Source organism: Hibiscus syriacus, unplaced genomic scaffold, assembly GCF_006381635.1.
Source record: "Hibiscus syriacus cultivar Baekdansim isolate YM2019G1 unplaced genomic scaffold, ASM638163v2 tig00111754_pilon, whole genome shotgun sequence".
NCBI lineage: Eukaryota > Viridiplantae > Streptophyta > Magnoliopsida > Malvales > Malvaceae > Hibiscus > Hibiscus syriacus.
This window is the reverse complement of record NW_024063169.1, coordinates 84,282-105,948: the sequence shown is the minus strand read 5'-3', so window position 1 is coordinate 105,948 and position 21,667 is coordinate 84,282.

Genomic DNA, 21,667 nt, shown 5'->3' with positions numbered 1-21,667 from the left:
CGACGTTCGTGCTCCAGCGAGAATTTATAACATCAAGACTAATGATGATCGTGACGACCCAGAGATCATAGCAGGTACTTTCTATCTTTATGATGAGCCTGTATTTGTTTTGATTGATCCGGGTTCTATGCATTCCTATATTAGTTCGGAATTAGTTAAAAATAAGAATATTCCGTTAGAACCCATCAGTAGTGATATGATAGCTATAAATCCACTGGGTCATAGTGCTAGAGTCACAAGGATTAGCAGAAATTGTCCGCTAAAGATTCAAGGGGTTATATTCCCAGCGAATCTTTTGGGGTTATCGTTTGATGAGTTTGAGATTATATTGGGCATGGATTGGTTATCTCGGCATTATGGTTGGGTAGATTGTCGCATGAAGCGATTATTTATAAAGGATGCAGAGGGTACCGAGATAATAGTAATTGGAGAAAAAACGAGGTCGTTGCCTAATGTAATATCAGCCTTTACGGCAATGAAAATGATGGAAAAAGGTTGCACAACTTTCTTAGCAAATGTTCTCGATACCCGGACATCTGAAATTCGATTAGAGAATATTCCGACAGTTCGAGAATTTTCAGATGTATTTCCTGATAATTTACACGGATTATGTAACAACCCGAATATTTACAAAATAATATTTAATTGAAATTTTAGAGGTTAATTGTGAAAATTGGTAAATTGTTGGTGACTAAATCAAAATTTATGAGAGTTTATAGGCCATTTTAGAAGTGAAGGAAATCCAAGGACCAAGCCTTGAATTTACCCTAAAACTGTCGGCAGCTTTGATTATAAGCGTACATTTGGTTCTGATTTTCAGAACCAAAATGCTCCCAATTTTCCTTTCCCATACGCAGTTTCCAACTCCGATTCCGACGCCGTCCAAATTCCGATCATCGTTTTAAACCCACCGTTGTGTTTATCATCGAGCGAGGAACAAACCCTTCAAATTAATTGAAGCGAAACGTGGCCAAACGTCGGGAATTTCCAGTCAAAGTAGCGACGGTTTTGTTAGCTCTATCGCCGAGGAAATCTTAAATTCACCGCTGATCGTTGCTCCGTTTACGACACCTCCCTCACCATCGTGTTCCTTGTGCCGTTCCGAGTTCACCGGTGTCAACCTTGTCCGCCGTAGACGGTGGCGCGTGAGGAGGTGGTGCAGTCAAAGATTCAGCCGATTTGAAATCGAGCTCTCCGCCGTTCAAAAATTTGAACCGATCGTTGTAAGTATCTTGAAATCGCTCAAAATAATTTTTAGAAATTTTTCCGGGATTTTTAGGGCCCCGGAGGACGCCTCACGCGCCACACGCGCCGCCGCAGGGCGAGTGGCTGCTGGAAACCGGTTTAACCGGTTTTCAACCGGTTCTGACCGGTTTCAACCGGTTCGAACCGGTTTGACCGGTCTGAATCGGTTTGACCGGTCTGACCCGACCCGACCGTTGACCCGACCTGACCCGACCGTTGACCCGACCCGACCCGACCGTTGACCCGACCCGACCCGACCGTTGACCGTTGACCGTTGACCGTTGACTTTCTTTGACCAAAACTTAAAATGGCTTTGACCGAGCATTAAACGACCGTTAATCTTTTCCGAGTATACCTATCCTGATAGTTTTCGACGTGTCGAATCAGTTTCCGTGGTCCGTTTTGTCAAATTCGAATCCGAAGGTCTCCAAATCTACGGTCAAAGTGGTTGACTTTGACTTTGACCAAGAATCTGAATTTTCAAAAAGTCATACTTTATGTTTTTCGACGTCCTGATTCCGATTCCGCAATCCGTTTGGCCAAATTCAGACTCGAAATACCCCAAAATGATAGTCAAACCCGAAAAATGCTTATATACTTAAGAATTCTAGCTTTGAACAATTAAGTAAGATTTGGGGCTGATTAATTATTATTGTTTGAAGGTACAAGAGACTCTCCGGATCGTTCGATAGCTCGACCCAACTCTTCTAGATCAGTTAAACCACGTATACCAGTATAGTGATATTACTGAAGCAGAGCGTGGTGAAACCAGCAATCAGTAGATCCACGATTTGAACCTATTATCGAGGTGTGTTCCCTATTTATTACTGAATTGTTTTATTTGTTTTAATATGTGGTACACTGAATTCTTTGGTTTCCGTATTGTTGATACACCGATTTAATGTGATGATTTATGGATTATGACTGTTATCTGATATTTGTTTTGAAATGGTATATGATTACCATGTTTATGGATTTATGGAATTTATAACAGGTGCAATTGAATTTTTGGAATACGAATTTATAAAGTACAACTCTGATCAAGCTGGAAAATTTTACGGACCTAATGTGACTCTTAGGTAGGCTCTGCGGCCCTGAGATTATTCTCGGGTAGGCCCTGCGGCCCTAAGATGTGTTCTTAGGTAGGCCCCACGGCCCCGAAAGCTATCTTGGGTAGGCTCTCAGGCCCTAAGATGTTCCCTTAGGGTAACGATTTTTAAAGAGATTTACTGCAGCATAATTTTATGAGACTTATTGGACTATAATTTGTTTAGTGTACCTATAGTGATTTTATGGTAATATTGGGACACACTGAGCCTAGCTCACTTTTCGAAAATATATTTCCCCTTTCAGATATTGTTGGTTAGATACCCTGGATTGAGTACTTAGAGGATCAACATATCTCTTGAAGTATATTTGATTGTAATGTTTTTACCATGCAAGTTGACTTTATTTTGTTGACATGGACCTTATTTTAAAGTATGGGATTTTAATATGATGACATTTTTACTATTACTATTCGGTTTATCGTGATTTGATTTTTAAGATATGTTTTAAATTAATTTATTACTTATTGGTATTATATTTACAAGTTAGGTTTTGATAGTATGATTTATTATAATTTCATGTCATTTATAATGTGATTTTACATTGTTTGAATAACGGTTTCGGAAAAAATGTCTTAAAGAATCATAATGTGATCCACTAGTGATAGTCAAACCCGAAAAATGCTTATATACTTAAGAATTCTAGCTTTGAACAATTAAGTAAGATTTGGGGCTGATTAATTATTATTGTTTGAAGGTACAAGAGACTCTCCGGATCGTTCGATAGCTCGACCCAACTCTTCTAGATCAGTTAAACCACGTATACCAGTATTCACTCATAAGACTCGTAAATTTTATGATTTTAGAGATTTATTTATGTTACCCATTAGTAATATAGTGATATTATAAATTAGGTTCGAAAACTGTAGCAGAGCGTGGTGAAACCAGCAATCAGTAGATCCACGATTTGAACCTATTATCGAGGTGTGTTCCCTATTTATTACTGAATTGTTTTATTTGTTTTAATATGTGGTACACTGAATTCTTTGGTTTCCGTATTGTTGATGCACCGATTTAATGTGATGATTTATGGATTATGACTGTTATCTGATATTTGTTTTGAAATGGTATATGATTACCATGTTTATGGATTTATGGAATTTATAACACGGTGCAATTGAATTTTTGGAATACGAATTTATAAAGTACAGCTCTGATCAAGCTGGAAAATTTTACGGACCTAATGTGACTCTTAGGTAGGCTCTGCGGCCCTGAGATTATTCTCGGGTAGGCCCTGTGGCCCTAAGATGTGTTCTTAGGTAGGCCCCACGACCCCGAAAGCTATCTTGGGTAGGCTCTCAGGCCCTAAGATGTTCCCTTAGGGTAACGATTTTTAAAGAGATTTACTGCAGCATAATTTTATGAGACTTATTGGACTATGATTTGTTTAGTGTACCTATAGTGATTTTATGGTAATATTGGGACACACTGAGCCTAGCTCACTTTTCGAAAATATATTTCCCCTTTCAGATATTGTTGGTTAGATACCCTGGATTGAGCACTTGGAGGATCAACATATCTCTTGAAGTATATTTGATTGTAATGTTTTTACCTTGCAAGTTGACTTTATTTTGTTGACATGGACCTTATTTTAAAGTATGGGATTTTAATATGATGACATTTTTACTATTACTATTCGGTTTATCGTGATTTGATTTTTAAGATATGTTTTAAATTAATTTATTACTTATTGGTATTATATTTACAAGTTAGGTTTTGATAGTATGATTTATTATAATTTCATGTCATTTATAATGTGATTTTACATTGTTTGAATAACGGTTTCGGAAAAAATGTCTTAAAGAATCATAATGTGATCCACTAGACTTAGTCGAAACGCATAGGCCGGGTCTAGGGGGTTACATTTATTGGTATCAGAGCTTTTGGTTTTTAAACCTCGGACTGTGTATGAGTCCAAATTGAAAATACGATTTTGAAATATTTACAAAACAAGTTACTAAGGTCATGTCACAAAGTTATTAAATTTTTAACTGTGTTCGAGACTCCAAGTGCTTATCTAACCTTAAGTTTTATCTTCTGTAGCAAACTTGAGATCCACCAAAAATGAGTGCTAGACGTGGTCGTTGAACTAGCCGTGGACGAGGTCGAGTGGCTAGATTTGCAGATCCGATCAATGAGATACGAGTAGATCCCCCACCTCCGATAGGTGATCCTGCTCCTTCGACCCCAACGAATCTGCCTCCTACCGATGGTATTGGCATGACTACACCGATCATAGGAGCGACCGATATTGAGCCAGAATCTACCGGAGTTGCTTTGGATGAGACTTTTGGTAGACAATTTCTGCAGTTGATACAGGGAGCAGTCAGAGCTGCTGGTGTTGTATCTGAGGTTCCTATTTCGCAAACTCTAATTGCTAATGGGGTCAGGACTTTTGGAGGACAGCTTGGAGGAATTCCTACTGAAGCAGAAGATTGGCTACAGGATACAGAAAGACGCATGGATCAGTTGGGTTTGGACTCAACTAAGAGATATTTGGGGGCAGTAGCGATGTTAGATGGCAATGCCCACACATGGTGGGAGTCAGTGACCGGTAGTGTTCCTACCGATCGTTTGACATGGGATTTCTTCAAGGAGCGTTTTCGGAGCCGATTCTTGGGTGAGCGCTACTTAGTCCAGAGACGACAGCAGTTTCAGGACTTGGTTCAGGGTGACATGACTGTTTCAGAGTATGAGATAGAGTTCTTGAAATTGTTAAAGTATGGAATCAGTATGGTGCCTACCGAGAGAGATCGATGCCGTAAATTTGCCCTCGGACTAAGATACGAGCTACGTAGGCAGGTGGTAGCCCTTCAAGATGAGATTTTTGATGTGCTGGTAAGCAGAGCCAAGGATGCTGAGGAGATGGAGGCGTTAGCTTCTGGTAGAGAGCGTGTTGATCAGGAGCGATCTAGGAAATCTTGTGGCCCTACTGAATCATCCACACATTCCGGTAAGAGGACTCGTACTTCAGCCCCTCAGAGGAGCAATACACGCTTCAGGCCTACTGTATCATCACCTTCAGCTGTTAGTAGAGGTGGTTCTTCGGTTCCGGTTCTAGTGCCTCAGTGTGACTTTTGTGGGAAACGGCACACGGGAGAGTGTTATAGGAAGACCGGAGCATGTTTTCATTGTGGATCTAGTGGACATTTTCGGAGGGATTGTCCTCAGCTAGCTTCGTCTGAGCGGATCGCTACCCAGACTCCTGTGCATTCGCAGACTACAGTACAGACCCCAATTAGAGATCGTAGTCAAGGAAAGACTCGAGGATCAGCGTCCAGGACAGACAGTAGAGCCCAACCTCAGCAAAATAGAGGGCCAACAGCTTCTGAGGCTAGACAGCCAGCTTTGGTTTATGCAACTAGACGTCGTGATGACAGAGATGAGCCTGAGGTTATTGCAGGTACATTTACTATTTATTCTACCCCATACTTTGCATTATTGGACAATGGTTCCACTCACTCCTATGTATCGAGCTCAGTATCTCGAAACCTTCAGATTCCGATAGAGAACACTGAAAATACTGTTACAGTTACGAGTCCAGTAGGACAAGCGGTATTAGTGAATAAAGTATTTCGGCGTTGCCCTCTCGAGGTTCAGGGAGAAATTTTCTCGCTGATCTTATGGAGCTTCCTCTAGAGGAGTTTGATCTAATTCATGGAATGGATTGGTTGAATAAACACAAGGTAAAGCTGGATTGCGAATACAAGCGGGCTACTCTGAAGACTTCAGATGGTCGGACTGTGGTGTTAATTGGTGAACGGCGTGGCTATCTCTCCAATATAGTTTCAGCGGTGGAAATTGATCGTATGATCCGAAAGGGATATGAGACGTTCATTGCCTATATTTTGAACACTAAAGGTGCATTGTCCACAATCAATGAGATTCGTACAGTTAGCGAGTTTCCTGATGTTTTTCCTGAGGAGTTGCCTGGGTTACCTCCTGATAGAGAGGTAGAGTTCGAGATTGAGACTTATCTGGGATCTTCACCTATTTCTATGGCACCTTATCGCATGGCTCCAAAGGAACTTAAGGAGTTGAAGGTCCAATTGCAAGAATTATTCGATCGAGGATTTATCCGACATAGTACTTCACCATGGGGAGCTCCAGTTCTATTCGTGAAAAAGAAGGATGGGTCGCTAAGATTATGTATTGACTATCGGAAATTGAACAAGATGACGGTCAAGAATAAATACCCATTACCCAGGATTGATGACTTATTTGATCAACTGCGAGGAGCTACTGTATTCTCTAAGATTGATCTTCGTTCGGGGTATTATCAATTGAAAGTTAAAGGATCTGATGTTGCAAAAACGGCCATTCGCACTAGATATGGTCATTATGAATTTTTAGTGATGCCTTTTGGTTTGACGAACGCTCCTGCAGCTTTCATGGATTTGATGAATCGGGTGTTTCGACCATATTTGGATCAATTTGTGGTGGTCTTCATTGACGATATTCTGATCTATTCTCGTACTGAGGCAGAGCATGACGAGCATTTGAAAATCGTTCTACGGACTTTGAGAGAGCATCGTCTATATGCCAAACTAAGCAAGTGTGAGTTTTGGCTTCAAGAAGTGTCGTTTTTGGGGCATATTATTTCTGCGCGAGGTGTTCAGGTCGATCCCAGCAAGATAGAGGCTATTATAAATTGGAAACGACCCAAGAACATCTCTGAGATCCGCAGTTTCTTGGGCTTGGCTGGTTATTATCGACGTTTTGTTGAGGGCTTCTCGATCATTGCTTCTCCTTTGACAAAGTTGTTAAGGAAGAATGTGCCGTTTGATTGGGGCGAGGCACAACAGGAGAGCTTTGAGAAATTAAAGGTGGTTTTGACTCAAGCACCGGTGTTGATTCAACCACAGTCCGGGAAGGATTTTACAGTGTATAGTGATGCTTCACATTCAGGACTTGGTTGTGTTTTAATGCAGGAAAGTAAGGTGGTGGCTTATGCATCCCGTCAGCTGCGACCGCATGAGTGTAATTATCCTACTCACGATTTGGAGTTAGCAGCAGTGATTTTTTCCTTGAAGATTTGGAGACACTATCTTTATGGAGAGAAGTGTTACATTTTCACAGATCATAAGAGCTTAAAGTATCTTCTGACCCAGAAGGAACTTAATTTGAGACAGCGTCGCTGGTTAGAGCTTCTAAAGGATTATGATTGCGTGATTGATTACCACCCTGGTAAAGCTAACATTGTAGCATATGCTTTGAGTCGAAAGACGGTATTGGAGTTGAGGTCTTTAATGGCCAAGATGAATTTATATGACGATGGCACTTTGTTAGCAGAATTGCAAGTTAAGCCGACCTTGGTTGATGAGATCAAAGCTAAGCAGCCCCTTGATAGCTCATTGCTTTCCATCTTTGAGCAAGTAGAGCAGGGGACAAACACAGATTACGCAATTGATCAGGATGAAGTTTTATGCTTTAAAGGTAGATATTGTGTGCCTGATGATGCTGAGTTGAGGCAGACTATCCTTACTGAGGCTCATAGTAGTCCATATGCTATGCACCCCGGAGGAGATAAGATGTACCGGAATTTGAGAGAGAGGTATTATTGGATTGGTATGAAGAAAGACATATCTGACTTTGTGGCTAGGTGTTTGACTTGTCAGCAAGTTAAGGCAGAACATCAACATCCATCAGGTTTGTTACAGCCTATTAAGATTCCTGAATGGAAGTGGGAGCGTATTACTATGGATTTTGTTACTGGCTTGCCGATGACTCCTTCGAAAAAAGATTCAGTTTGGGTGATTGTTGACAGACTTACAAAGTCAGCTCACTTCATTCTTGTGCGAGTAAATTATACTTTGGACAAGCTGGCAAGATTGTATATTTTGGAGATTGTTAGATTGCATGGTGTTCCATTGTCTATTATTTCTGATCGAGATCCGAGATTTACTTCGATATTTTGGAAGGCGTTACATACGGCTTTGGGAACAAGATTGGATTATAGTACATCCTTTCATCCACAAACTGATGGTCAATCTGAGAGAGTAATTCAGGTTCTGGAGGATATGTTGCGGGGTTGCGTAATCGATTTTCATGGTAGTTGGGAGAACTTTTTGCCGTTGGCTGAATTTGCTTACAATAACAGTTATCAGACCAGCATTTGTATGGCACCCTATGAAGCGCTCTATGGGCGTAAATGTCGCACTCCGATCTGTTGGACTGAGTTGCGTGATAGGAAAACGTTGGGACCTGAGTTAGTGCGAGAGACGGAGGACACAGTCAGATTAATCCGTGACCGTCTGAAAGAGGCATTTGATAGGCAGAAATCTTATGCAGATCAAAGAAGGAAGGATATACAGTTTGAAGTGGGAGATCGGGTCTTTTTGAAAGTTTCACCCTGGAAGAAAGTATTGAGATTCGGGCGTAAGGGTAAATTGAGTCCAAGATTTATTGGACCATTTCGTATCTTGAAAAGGGTAGGACCTGTTGCATATCAGCTTGAGTTGCTTTCTGAGCTAAGTCGTATTCATGATGTCTTTCATGTATCAATGTTGAGGAGATACCGTCCAGATCCAAGTCACATTATTCAGGTTGAAGAAGTAGAGTTGAGACCTGATTTGTCATATGAAGAGGAGCCCATTCAGATCTTGGAGAGAGATGAACGAGTTCTTCGGAATAGACGAATTCCAATGGTCAAAGTTCAGTGGAGTAATCGAGGCCCCTCAGAAGCTACTTGGGAGACATTAGAGTCAATGGAGGCTCAGTTTCCTCAACTATTCTCATAAGGTAAATTTCGAGGACGAAATTTCTTGTAAAGGGGGAGAATTGTAACAACCCGAATATTTACAAAATAATATTTAATTGAAATTTTAGAGGTTAATTGTGAAAATTGGTAAATTGTTGGTGACTAAATCAAAATTTATGAGAGTTTATAGGCCATTTTAGAAGTGAAGGAAATCCAATGACCAAGCCTTGAATTTACCCTAAAACTGTCGGCAGCTTTGATTATAAGCGTACATTTGGTTCTGATTTTCAGAACCAAAATGCTCCCAATTTTCCTTTCCCATACGCAGTTTCCAACTCCGATTCCGACGCCGTCCAAATTCCGATCATCGTTTTAAACCCACCGTTGTGTTCATCATCGAGCGAGGAACAAACCCTTCAAATTAATTGAAGCGAAACGCGGCCAAACGTCGGGAATTTCCAGTCAAAGTAGCGACGGTTTTGTTAGCTCTATCGCCGAGGAAATCTTAAATTCACCGCTGATCGTTGCTCCGTTTACGACACCTCCCGCACCATCGTGTTCCTTGTGCCGTTCCGAGTTCACCGGTGTCAACCTTGTCTGCCGTAGACGGCGGCGCGTGAGGAGGTGGTGCAGTCAAAGATTCGGCCGATTTGAAATCGAGCTCTCCGCCGTTCAAAAATTTGAACCGATCGTTGTAAGTATCTTGAAATCGCTCAAAATAATTTTTAGAAATTTTTCCGGGATTTTTAGGGCCCCGGAGGACGCCTCACGCGCCACACGCGCCGCCGCAGGGCGAGTGGCTGCTGGAAACCGGTTTAACCGGTTTTCAACCGGTTCTGACCGGTTTGACCGGTTCGAACCGGTTTGACCGGTCTGAATCGGTTTGACCGGTCTGACCCGACCCGACCGTTGACCGTTGACCGTTGACTTTCTTTGACCAAAACTTAAAATGGCTTTGACCGAGCATTAAACGACCGTTAATCTTTTCCGAGTATACCTATCCTGATAGTTTTCGACGTGCCGAATCCGTTTCCGTGGTCCGTTTTGTCAAATTCGAATCCGAAGGTCTCCAAATCTACGGTCAAAGTGGTTGACTTTGACTTTGACCAAGAATCTGAATTTTCAAAAAGTCATACTTTATGTTTTTCGACGTCCTGATTCCGATTCCGCAATCCGTTTTGCCAAATTCAGACTCGAAATACCCCAAAATGATAGTCAAACCCGAAAAATGCTTATATACTTAAGAATTCTAGCTTTGAACAATTAAGTAAGATTTGGGGCTGATTAATTATTATTGTTTGAAGGTACAAGAGACTCTCCGGATCGTTCGATAGCTCGACCCAACTCTTCTAGATCAGTTAAACCACGTATACCAGTATTCACTCGTAAGACTCGTAAATTTTATGATTTTAGAGATTTATTTATGTTACCCATTAGTAATATAGTGATATTATAAATTAGGTTCGAAAACTGTAGCAGAGCGTGGTGAAACCAGCAATCAGTAGATCCACGATTTGAACCTATTATCGAGGTGTGTTCCCTATTTATTACTGAATTGTTTTATTTGTTTTAATATGTGGTACACTGAATTCTTTGGTTTCCATATTGTTGATGCACCGATTTAATGTGATGATTTATGGATTATGACTGTTATCTGATATTTGTTTTGAAATGGTATATGATTACCATGTTTATGGATTTATGGAATTTATAACACGGTGCAATTGAATTTTTGGAATACGAATTTATAAAGTACAGCTCTGATCAAGCTGGAAAATTTTACGGACCTAATGTGACTCTTAGGTAGGCTCTGCGGCCCTGAGATTATTCTCGGGTAGGCCCTGCGGCCCTAAGATGTGTTCTTAGGTAGGCCCCACGGCCCCGAAAGCTATCTTGGGTAGGCTCTCAGGCCCTAAGATGTTCCCTTAGGGTAACGATTTTTAAAGAGATTTACTGCAGCATAATTTTATGAGACTTATTGGACTATGATTTGTTTAGTGTACCTATAGTGATTTTATGGTAATATTGGGACACACTGAGCCTAGCTCACTTTTCGAAAATATATTTCCCCTTTCAGATATTGTTGGTTAGATACCCTGGATTGAGCACTTGGAGGATCAACATATCTCTTGAAGTATATTTGATTGTAATGTTTTTACCTTGCAAGTTGACTTTATTTTGTTGACATGGACCTTATTTTAAAGTATGGGATTTTAATATGATGACATTTTTACTATTACTATTCGGTTTATCGTGATTTGATTTTTAAGATATGTTTTAAATTAATTTATTACTTATTGGTATTATATTTACAAGTTAGGTTTTGATAGTATGATTTATTATAATTTCATGTCATTTATAATGTGATTTTACATTGTTTGAATAACGGTTTCGGAAAAAATGTCTTAAAGAATCATAATGTGATCCACTAGACTTAGTCGAAACGCATAGGCCGGGTCTAGGGGGTTACAGATTACCTCCTGATCGAGAAGTGGAGTTTAAAATTGAAGTTTTCCCGGGTACATCTCCTATTTCAATGGCTCCATATAGGATGGCTCCAACGGAACTCAGAGAACTAAAGGCGCAATTACAGGAGCTATTAGATCGAGGTTTTATTAGACCGAGTGTATCTCCTTGGGGTGCACCAGTACTTTTTGTTAAAAAGAAAGATGGCTCGATGCGATTATGTATAGATTATCGTAAACTGAATAAGGTGACGGTGAAGAATAAATACCCTCTTCCGAGGATCGATGATCTGTTTGATCAGCTCAAGGGTGCTTCAGTATTTTCAAAAATTGATCTTCGATCAGGGTATCATCAGCTTAAGATAAAAGAGGAAGATATTTCAAAGACAACTTTCAGAACTCGATATGGTCATTATGAGTTTGTTGTGATGCCGTTCGGACTAACCAATGCTCCAGCATCATTTATGGATTTGATGAATCGAGTATTTTAACCGTATTTGGATCAATTTATGGTTGTGTTCATTGATGATATTTTGGTGTATTCTAAGACTATGGAAGAGCACGACACACATCTCCGTATCGTACTTCAGACATTACGAGATAAAAAGCTATATGCTAAATTATCAAAATGTGAATTTTGGCTGTCAGAGGTCGCCTTTCTGGGTCACGTGATTTCAGCAGAAGGAATTAGAGTAGATCCTAAGAAAGTACAAGATGTAGTAGAGTGGAAACCTTCGAAAAATGTTTCTGAAGTCCGAAGTTTCTTGGGGTTAGCTGGATATTATCGGAGATTTGTGAAGAATTTTTCAATAATTACATCTCCACTTACCAAACTACTTCGAAAGGATGTACCATTCGTCTGGAATGAAAAGTGTCAAGAAAGTTTTGAGAAGCTTAAAAAGATTCTAACTGAGGCACCGATATTAGTACAGTCAGAGTCAGGAAAAGATTATGTAATCTCTAGTGATGCATCCCATAATGTTTTGGGATGTATTTTAATGCAAGAAGGTAAAGTGGTAGCCTATGCTTCAAGGCAGTTAAAGACGCACGAACGGAATTATTCGACACATGATTTGGAGCTAGCAGCTGTAGTGTTTGCTCTGAAAATATGGTGCCACTATTTATATGGTGAGCGATGCTATATTTATACAGATCATAAGAGTTTTAAATATTTGCTCACTCAGAAAGAGTTAAATCTAAGACAAAGAAGATGGATTGAGCTTCTCAAAGACTATAATGTGATTATTGATTATCATCCTGAGAAGGTTAATGTGGTAGCTGACACACTTAGCCGAAAAACCTTTACTGCTATGAGAGCGTTAAATGCACAACTATCAATGGAAGATGATGGAGCATTGATTGCAGAATTGAGATTGAGACATGCCCTATTGGATCGTATCAAGGATCTTCAGAATAAAGATAAGAAGTGTTTAGATAGAATGGAGCAAGCAAAGAAAGGAGAAATGACAGATTTTGAAATTAAGTCTGATGGATGTTTGTATTATCGAAATCGAATTTGCATACCCGCTGATGAAGAACTGAAGAAACATCTTCTTTCTGAAGCTCATTATAGTCCTTTGACTATGCATCCAAGAGGAAACAAAATGTATCAAGATTTAAAGAGTCGGTATTGGTGGGCATGTATGAAAAGATCTATCACTGAGTTTGTTTCTAAATGTCTAACATGTCAGCAGGTAAAAGCAGAACACCAAGTACCTTCGGGGTTGTTACAACCTATCTCAATTCCTCGATGGAAATGGGAACGAGTTATCATGGATTTTGTGACAGGTTTACCTTTGACACCTAGTAAGAAAGATTCGATCTGGGTGATAGTGAATAGATTGACAAAGACAACACACTTTATCCCAGTTCGAGAAGATTATTCTATGAACAAATATGTTGAGTTGTATATCAGAGAAATAGTATGACTTCATAGAGTACCCATTTCGATAGTTTCATATAGAGATTCGAGATTCACTTCGAGATTTTGGAAGTATTTGCATAGGGCATTGTGAACTCGATTAAGTTTCAGCACAACTTATCATCCTCAGACAGATGGTCAGTCTGAGCGAACTATTCAGATACTTGAAGACATGCTAAGGACGCGTGTTATTGATTTCAAAGGATTATGGGAAAAATATTTACCTTTAGCAGAATTCGCTTATAACAACAGTTATCAATCAAGTATCAAAATGGATCCTTTTGAAGTATTATATGAAAGAAAATATTGAACGCCACTGAATTGGTAAAATTAAAAGATCGAGATGTAATTGGTCCAGATCTTATTAAAGAGGTAGAAGACAAAGTGAATGTGATCCAAGATAATCTCAAGATAGTTGTTGATACACATAAATCTTATGCTGATTTAAAAGGAAAAGAGATTTAATATCAAGTATGTGATAAGGTATTTCTTAAGGTGTCACATTGGAAAAAGATTCTAAGATTTGGACGAAAAGGGAAATTGAGTCCAAGATTTATCGGGCCAAACGAGATTGTAAAGAGAGTTGGACCAGTAGCTTATCAGTTGGCGAAACCATAAAGTTGAGGAAGCAACTTGGGAACGAGAAGAATATATAAAGGAAAAGTTTCCTCATCTATTTAATGCAGGTATATAGATACGTATAGAAAATTCGAGGACGAATTTTTCTTTAAGGGGGGAGGAATTTTAATACCCCAAAGTTTGACCAGTGATTAAAATGTAAATTTTGAAAGTTTAGTGGCTAAAGTATAAACTTTGCAAAGCCTAGGAACTGAAATTTGTAATTTTTAAAAGTTATATATTTTAGCCCGTAAATGAACAGTTTGCCGAAAAACAAGGATTTTAGTGGAAATCATATTTTCGGTACGAGATTTGTGTTAAATGCTATAAAGCGGTAAAGTTCAGTATTGAAATCGGATAATCAGATCGAATCAAAATTTCACAAAAATGTGAAGGATGCTAGATAAAGGTTGGAAATATTATTTATATATTTTAGAAAAGTGAAATTTAACATGGATCAATGGAATTAAGGTCGATTTTCCATGTTAAGCCAAAAATTTGGAATTAGGTGACTAAATTGGAATTTTCAAAAATTACAAGGAGAAACATGAAGAATCAGAATTTAGATATTTTTCTAGATATGATGAGGTAAGGGATGATGTCATTGAGTGGCATGGATGTAATTTTGAGAATTTATTAATGGTATTTTAGGTTTTTGGCCCAAAATGAATATAAAATTCATTTTTCTAATCATATATTAAAGATAAGGGGAGATATTTTCTCAAGAAATTTCATGAACTCTCCCCCTATTCAGCTGTTGTCGGGTCTTAATAGCAAGACTACATTAAATCTAGCAATCCAAACGATTTGAAAGGAAAAGACAAAGCTCGTGACTATGATTATTATATACAAGTTCTGTAGTGAGGCAAAGGTGAGTGCAATTTATTTATTTAATTATTTTGATCGAGGATGACTTGCGATAAGTCAACCTCACCTTGTTTATTTCAAAGATATGAATTATGTTTTGATTATGAAATTATATCCATAATTTCTTTAATAAGTTTTATGACATGAACTGTCCATGTCACATTTTAAGAATGTGAATTAAATATATTTTCGACTATGATATGATGTTTATCAAATGGTTAAGAAATGAACTAAAAGCCCACTGTATGTTATATTGAGAGTCAAAGGTACAATTGGCATGCCATGAGGTGGAGTGATTATCTGTTCTGATTTTGATATACTGTGGTGTACTGGAGTGTACACTAGTATATATATATTCTGATCTGAATGCACTTGGTGTGCATATTGTTATTTCCGATGTGATAGCACTGTGTGTGCTTATCTGTTCCGACTGATGATCTGATATCTGTATTACGCACACTCGTCTGACTCGCGTATCTTATATTCTCTTAAAATATACTTTGGGCTATAAAAAATGAAATAAGAAGGTTCTGAAAGGTGTCTGACTACAAATGAATATGGACTGATTATTCTGTCTGATCTGATTTATTATGATTTTGTGAAAATTATCAGATAATTCTTTTTCAGGGTTAAGATAAAGTTCAGCATGAGATATCTGGTTTGGACGTTCTAAAAGTTCTGTCTGTTTTATTTTAATGATTTTTTTATATATTACCATCTTTTATTACATTGTTCTCACCTGTAGTGTTACTGCCTCACTAAGTTATACTTAGCACGTGATGATTTTCATGCGTAGGTTATGATTAAGATACGAAAGGTTGGTAAGGAGCCTCCCAAGCATCGTGTGCAGATCATTTGTAATATCAGTATCAGTAAGACATCACCGATGTTTCTTTTTACTAGTAGTGGCATGTATATTTATGTTATCAATATGGTTTATCAATTATGACTATATGGTCTGTAATAGTAAATTAGGATTGTTTAGTTGACTATATTAGTTTATCAGTATTTTAATATGCGTAAAATTATATAATAAATAAAATAATATGTTTTTAAATCGTATGAAAATTTAAGGAAAAAATAGTGGATAAAAAGTTGAAACTATAAATGTTTAAAAAAAATTAAGTAACTGTGAATAGAAATCGTTAGTCAGTTTGATATGACATCTATGGCTCGTATTCATAGATGTTTATGGGCTATGGGTGTTACATATTCCTTCTCGGAAGTTAAGATCTGATTATCAGTGACTTTCCGAACATATCATAAATTTAACATGTGAATCAGTAGTTTATCGGATTAAATATGAATTCTCAGGGTAAATTTACTATTAGGGTTAGTCTGGACCATTTTTACTTCATAGGGGTAATTTTGTAATTTCTTAACCAGGTGATTTTAAGATTAAAACTTTTAACGAAAATAATTAGAATTTAAAGATTATGAGGTTGCTTACTTTATCGGTTAATCACTGAACCTGAAATTCTTTCTTATCAGTCTTCTAGTATCTTATTCAATTTAATTACTTTTCATCGCATTTGGATCAAGTTTAGAAATATATTAATTACACACATGTAACCAACATATTCATCTATGCACTAACCAATGCCAACATGTTACATAAAGCATCCATGAGGTAGTAATATATTACCTCGATTTTTTGAGCCATATCGGTTAACCAATTAAGCTCCATTTGATCGCCCTCGAACTTTAAATCCACATCCCATGATGTCTCGGATACATATCAAAACCAATTACATTAGAAACGAAACTTAAACGTGGAAATTTGTATTAAATTATGTGATAAAATGCCGAAAACATCTTGCTGAGTTCAAATTTGGAAAAACAAACTTCGGATTCAGACTAAGGATGTCAAAAAACATAAATATGACTTTTCAAAAAATTTGACTTTTTGCCAAAATCAAAATCAACTATCAAAGTAAATGGGCAACGGGCATGCTAACGGTCAGGTCAAAGTCAACGGTTCGGGTCAAGGTCAACAAGTCAGACCAGTTTGGGTTGACTCAGCTTAATCCGAGTTGACTCGGTTGGGTCAAACAGACTCAGTTCAGACTAGGTTGGGTCGATTTGGTCCATCTGGACCATTTTTAGAAGGCTTTCAGAGTTGGAGGAGAGCCCCACGCACACGTAGTGGCGTGTGGCAGTGGCGACGGGATCGGGGGCAGAAGCCGACTACTCTGGGAGTACCAAGACATCACTACCAAGCCATTTCAATAATCAAAACCAGCTAAAACCATCATAATCAAGAGAACAAGATTGAAACACTTATCCAAACCGAAGATCAACGACGGAGCGATGATGGGGTTACAATCTCGATCGGGTTTTAAGGGCACGGAGGCGATGAGTCCAACCACGATGGCGGTGAGGCAAATGGGAGAAGCTGGCCGTCGAATTTTGTAATTAAACAAGGTGACAAGGGGGGTTTTAGTAGTGATTCAAACGTTGATTTGCACTGATTGACGCTTAATCACGCTACTATGGCTCTTGGGCTTTGGTCTCTGGTTGACGGCGATCACTCCGGCGAGGGCGGTGACAGCCACGACTAATCGAATGATGTTGAATAAAGGCTTTGACTGTGATGGTGAATGGCTTGGAAAATTTTGGTGGTTCTTGGTTCGGTTTTGATTGGGAATTTGATTTTTTAGGGATTTAAAATCCCAAACATATAGCTTTAAAAATATTCATTATTTTATTACCCAAATAGTGCCTTAGCCTAGTGGCTAGGGCATGACTCTCCATTCTCTTTGGTATGGGTTCAAAACCTACCGGCCACACTATTCATTCATTTTTTCTGCAAAATAAAAATGGGAAAATATAAGGCCGAGTTCTTGAACTTTCTGAATATTCGAGAATTATCTTAAAATATTTATAATCTAACAAACTTATCCCTAAAAATCAATTAAATTAATAATGTAAGCACCATTTTTCTGACCCAACAAACCCGAGCCTCAATTCAACCCATTACAAAACGACCCAACTAAAAAAACCTCATTTACATATATTCAAACCAATATTACAAGCCCAAAATAAAAATAGGCCTTAATCCCAAACCCAAAATACGATCAGAACTCAAATTCAAAACCCAAACCTACTACCCTAAACTCGACCCGGGCTCAACCATATCCGACTTGACCCAAGTCTACTAAAAGCTTTCCTCTGCCGCTGCTCAATCCCCCAATAGAAAATCACCCTTTTCACCCACTCAATGGCCACCACCCCTCTTCCCAACCATTCCCTAACCACGACAGCTGCCACCAATCCATCCCCTGTCATGTCAGAAACTCTTGCAATAAGCAAACCCAAAACCTCAAGAAATAACAACAATTCTTTTACCATCAAGGTTGCTTGGTTCGTCCTTTATTCTCAAAATTTGTTATTTAAACAATAACATAATAAATATAATATGTAATTTTAGATTGTATTTAACTTATTAATTAACATTACAAATCTTACTTACACATGTGAAAAAATATATATATATATATTATGGTATATGATAATTAGAGAGAATCGCTTAAATCGGAACCAACCAATATCAAGATATTATAAATAATTACAATAAAGTTTGAATGAAAATTGGACATGAATGTTATAAACTAGATCAAAAGAATTTAAGTAAAATTTGAATAATAAAATAGTACTCAAATTGACTAGTTCAAATTTTTTTTCTACTTGATTCGACTCAATTCGTATGTATACTCACCAGACTTGTTTGGTGGATGTCTGGTGATGAGAGCCTATAATTGGGAGTTTGTGTTTTATGATTTAGGTGATTCTATCTTCAGGGGTTTCTTTTTTTGGTTTTATGGCTACTTGTTTGATATTTTGAAATGGAACAAACAAACGAACGAATAACGTGTGGTCGAGAAAAAAGAGTAAGTCTAATTTGAGATGAAGAACGTGTGGTCGAGAAAATAGAGTAAGACTAATTTGAGATGAAGAACGTGTCGAGAAAATAGAGTAAGTCTAATTTGAGATGAAGAACGTGTGGTCGAGAAAATAGAGTAAGTCTAATTTGAGATGGGACAAACTCATCTGATATTGCTACTGCCACTTCTCTCTCCTTTTAGAAAGCTGATTTTCTATGTTATCAAAGCCACAAACAAAAGGGGGAAATTTCCCAGAGAAACTGTCCACAAAAGAGGTGAATTACCTATGGTGGTATATAGATTTTATAGGACTCAAAAGTAAGACTAATAGATAATTTGACCCCTAAAGTATGACTTGATTTTCATTTTAGCCCTTGAAGGTTTTTGGTTAATATGACTATGGAAGTTTTATTCCGTCACATTATTAAAAATATTATATGACAATTTTAGTCATTAATGATTATATATATATATATATATATATATATATATATGAAGGATTAACTCAAACTCTTTTTTGGAGGGTAAGTCCCTATCTTATTTTCTATTTTAGGTCCATCTTCAGAGGTTTTGAGTCCTTCGGAGGGTAAGGTATTCATCTTGTACGGTTGTAAGGAGATATAAGATTATGCGAATCTCCTGTTATGATGTTCCGATGATAGGTAGTTAATTTGCCTATTTTTTGTCTTTCCTTTTCAAATTATTAAGATGTAGGACCGATTTGATAATTGAATATTTGATCTTGATTCAATCTCATGAATTCCCTCATAAACGGTCTTCTCCACCTTGTATTTTCAATGGACGACATTTACATTAAGTCCTCTTATTTAGGGATATTTATCGAGTGAGTTAATTACGAGTTGAGCAGTGCTCAACTTGACTCGAAAATTGTTTAACTCGTGCTCGACTTAATTCGATGCTCTTTAAGCTCAATAAAATTTTGTTCGTATCGTGCTCATTAAAAAACTTATTGTTCAACTCTACTCGTTGCTCGTTAAGCTCATCGAAACTTTTGCCTTGTTTTTAAAAAAAATATATGTAAAATCAAGTAATAATATATAGAACTAAATATAAACATGAATTAACAAATTGAACAAAAAAATAATCAAAATAGTGTGTGAATCAATTCAAAAGTTTAAATCCAAAGTAATAATACACCAAATTAATATATTACAACCATTCTTTGAAAAAAAAGGTTTAACAATAAATAATCATGCTATAAATAGACAACCAATATCCCAAAAACATCATAAAAAATTAACAAGTTACTCGTGAACTTATCGAGTAGAGTTAGACCTTGCTCGACTCAACTCGACTCTTTAATGTCTCGAGTCGAGTGTTTATTGAGTTTTAACGGAGGCAAGTTTGTTTTTATCGAATTTGAAACATTTGTTCTTCAATCATTCTAGACGTGTAACTTCATTTTTTACAATTTAATCTCTCAACTTTGTATTTTATTCATTTTGATTCTCCGACTATAACTTTCTGCAAATTGTTTATTCCTATCAAATTTTTGACTCCTTTATACTCTCGTCAATACTTTATTCTCAATTTTTTTTATTAATCTGGGGTAAATATAAGGTAATATATGTTCAAATAACATTCTCAACCATTTGATATTGAATGCTCAGATCCCTGACATTCATAGTGCTCGAACCCAAGACCTCAAGAAATAACAATTCTTTTACCATCAAGGTCGCTTGGTTCGTCCTTTATTCTCAAAATTCGTTATTTAAAAATAACATAATAATATAATATTAATTTTAGATTGTATTTACTTATTAATTAATATTACAAATCTTACTTACACATGTGAAAATAATATATATATATATATATATTATATGGTATATGATAGAGAGAATCACTTAAATTGGAACCAACCAATATCAAGATATAAATAATTACAATAAAATTTGAATGAAAATTGGACATGAATGTTATAAACTCGAACAAAAGAATTAAGTAAATTGAATAATAAATTAGTACTCAAATTGACTAGTTCAATTTTTTCTACTTGATTCGACTCAATTCGATTGTATACTCACCAGACTTGTCTGGTGGGTGTCTGGTGATGAGAGCCTATAATTGGGAGTTTGTGTTTTATGGTTTAGGTGATTCATCTTCTGGGTTTCTTGTTTACTTTTATGCGTGGAGGAAATGTGTTTTGGCTACTTGTTTTGATACTTTGAAATGGATCAAACAAACGTAAACGAACGAATAACGTGTGGTCCAGAAAATAGAGTAAGTCTAATTTGAGATGGGACAAACTCGTCTGAATGGTCATGTACCACTCAGGCACCGACAGTTGTTTTCTCTTTCAAAATAAATGGATGATATTGCTACTGCCACGTCTCTTTCTCCTTTTAAACGTGTTAGAAAGCTGATTTTCCATGTTATCAAAGCCAGAAACAAAAGGGGGGGGGGAATTTCACCCAAAGAAACTGTCCACAAAAGAGGTGAACTACCCTATGGTGGTATATAGATTTTTTATAGTACTCAAAAATAACTTAATAGATAATTTGACCCCTAAGTATGACTTGATTTTTATTTTAGCCCTTGAAGGTTTTTGGTTAAATATGACTATGGAAGTTTATTCTGTCACATTATTAAAAATATTATATGACAATTTTAGTCAATTAATGAGTTATATATATATATATATATGAAGGTTAACTCAAACTCTTTTTTGGAGGGTAAGTTCCTATCTTATTTTTTATTTTAGGTCCATCTTCAGAGGTTTTGAGTCCTTCTTCGGAGGGTAAGGTCTTCATCTTGTATGGTTGTAAGGAGATATAAGGTATGTGAATCTCCTGTTATGATGTTTGGATGATAGGTAGTAATTTGCCTATTTTCTGCTT